This window comes from Arachis hypogaea, chromosome 16 (genome assembly GCF_003086295.3).
Source record: "Arachis hypogaea cultivar Tifrunner chromosome 16, arahy.Tifrunner.gnm2.J5K5, whole genome shotgun sequence".
In the NCBI taxonomy this organism is placed as follows: domain Eukaryota; kingdom Viridiplantae; phylum Streptophyta; class Magnoliopsida; order Fabales; family Fabaceae; genus Arachis; species Arachis hypogaea.
This window is the reverse complement of record NC_092051.1, coordinates 3,260,629-3,263,271: the sequence shown is the minus strand read 5'-3', so window position 1 is coordinate 3,263,271 and position 2,643 is coordinate 3,260,629. Positions and strand designations below refer to the sequence as shown.

At 34.2% G+C, this 2,643-nt stretch overlaps 1 non-coding gene across 1 annotated transcript; it reads left to right on the top strand.

Annotated features, from left to right (window-relative positions):
- The first annotated feature begins 997 nt into the window (after window positions 1-997).
- On the top strand, window positions 998-1,101 carry LOC112761331 (small nucleolar RNA R71). The gene has a single exon (XR_003181731.1). It is a non-coding gene; the product is annotated as a small nucleolar RNA R71 (small nucleolar RNA).
- The last annotated feature ends 1,542 nt before the right edge of the window (window positions 1,102-2,643 follow it).

Sequence of the window (2,643 nt, the reverse complement as noted above, 5' to 3'; positions counted from 1 at the left end):
AGGTACTTAGCAACTTGCTCTTCAGTAACATCTTCATTCTCTTCAGAAGAAGAATACTCATCAGAGCTCATGAAGGGTAGAAGAAGGTTTAATGGAATCTCTATGGTCTCTAGATGAGCCCTTAGATTCCTTTGGTTCCTCAAAGGGATACTCCTTATTGGTCACTGAACGTCCCAGGAGGTCTTCCTTACTAGGATTCACGTTCTCTCCCTCCCTTGTAGGTTCAGCCATGATGGTTAAGTCAATGGCCTTGCACTCTCTCTTTGGATTCTCCTTTGTATTGCTTGGGAGAGTACTAGGAGGGGTTTCAGTGACCCTTTCACTCAGCTGGCCCACTTGTGCTTCCAAATTTCTAATGGAGGACCTTGTTTCATTCATGAAACTTAAAGTGGCCTTGGATAGATCAGAGACTATATTTGCTAAGCTAGATAGATTCTGCTCAGAATTCTTTGTCTGTTGCTGAGTGGATAATGGAAAAGGCTTGCTATTGCTAAACCTATTCCTTCCACCATTGTTAAAGCCTTGTTGAGGCTTTTGTTGATCCTTCCATGAGAAATTTGGATGATTTCTCCATGAGGGATTATAGGTGTTTCCATAGGGTTCACCCATGTAATTCACCTCTGCTATTGCAGGGTTCTCAGGATCATAAGCTTCTTCTTCAGAAGATGCCTCTTGAGTACTGTTCGATGCAGCTTGCATTCCATTCAGACTCTGTGAAATCATATTGACTTGCTGAGTCAATATTTTGTTCTGAGCCAATATGGCATTCAGAGTATCAATTTCAAGAACTCCCTTCTCCTAAGGCGTCACATTACTTACAGGATTCCTCTCAGAAGTGTACATGAACTGGTTATTAGTAACCATGTCAATGAGTTCTTGAGCTTCTGCAAGCGTTTTCTTTAGGTGAATGGATCCACTTGCAGAATAGTCCAATGACATCTTTGATAACTCAGACAGACCATCATAGAATATATCCAGAATGGTCCATTCTGAAAGCATGTCAGAAGGACACTTTTTGGTCAGTTGCTTGTACCTCTCCCAAGCTTCATAGAGGGATTCACCTTCTTTTTGTCTGAAGGTTTGAACATCCACTCTAAACTTGCTAAGCTTTTGAGGAGGAAAGAGCTTGGCTAAGAAAGCTGTGACCAGCTTATCCCAAGAGTTCAGGCTATCTTTAGGTTGAGAGTCCAACCATATTCTAGCTCTGTCTCTTACAGCAAACGGGAAAAGCATAAGCCTGTAGACCTCGAGATCAACCCCATTGGTCTTAACAGTATCACAGATCTGCAAGAATTCAATTAAAAACTGAAAAGGATCTTTGGATGGAAGTCCATGAAACTTGCAGTTCTGTTGCATCAGAGAAACTAATTGAGGCTTTAGCTCAAAATTGTTTGCTCCAATGGCAGGGATTGAGATGCTTCTTCCATGTAAATTGGAATTTGGTGCAGTAAAGTCACCAAGCATCTTCCTTACATTGTTATTATTTTCGGCCATGTCTCCTTCTTTTTCGAAAATTTCTGTCAGATTTTCTCCAGATAGTTGTGCTTTAGCTTCCCTTAGCTTCCTCTTCAGAGTCCTTTCAGGTTCAGGATCATCTTCAACCAGAATATTCTTATCCTTGTTCCTGCTCATATGAAAAAGAAGAGAATAGAAAATAATAGGGATCCTCTTTGCCACAGTAGAGAGGTTCCTTTATGTGAGTAGAAGAGAAGAATAAAAAGAGAGGAAGAGAAAAACTCGAACACAGAGAGGAAGATGGTGTTTGAATTTTGGGTGGAAGAGGAGTGTTAGTAGATGAATAAATAAATAGAAGGAGATGAGAGATGAGAGAATAATTCAAAAATTAAACAAAATAAAATAAAAATATTTAAAAATTAAAGTTAAAATTTGAAAATTAAAATTGAAATTAAATTAAATTAAATTTTTAAAACAATTAGTTAATTAAAAAGGAATTTTTGAAAAAGAGGGAAGGGATTTTCGAAAATTAGAGAGCGAATTAGTTAGGTAGTTTTGAAAAAGATATGATTGAAACAAAAAGATAGGATTGATTTGAAAAAGATTTGAAATTCAATTTAAAAAGATAAGAGGTTAGAAAAGAAGTTAGAAAAGATTTTGAAATCGATTTTGAAAAAGATGTGATTGAAATTGAAAAAGATATGATTGAAATTTAATTTGAAAAAGATTTAAAAAGATTTGATTTTTGAAAATTAAAGTTGATTACTTGACTAACAAGAAACTAAAAAGATATGATTCTAGAATTTAAAGATTGAACCTTTCTTAATAGGCAAGTAACAACTTAATATTTTTGAATCAATCACATTAATTGTTAGTAGTAAATTCGAAAATATGAAATAGAAATAAGAAAAAGATTTTGAAAATCAATTTAAAATTTCAAAAATATTAAGAAAAATGAAAAAGATTTGAAAAAGATAGGATTTTTAAATTGAAAATTTGATTTGACTCATAAAAAACAACTAGATTTTAAAATTTTTTGAAAAAGTCAACCCAAATTTTCGAAATTTTATGATAGAATAAGGGAGAGATATTTTTTTGATTTTTGAATTTTTAATGAAGAAAGAGAAAAACAACAAAAAGACTCAAAACATGAAAATTATGAATCAAAACACACAATGCATGCAAGAA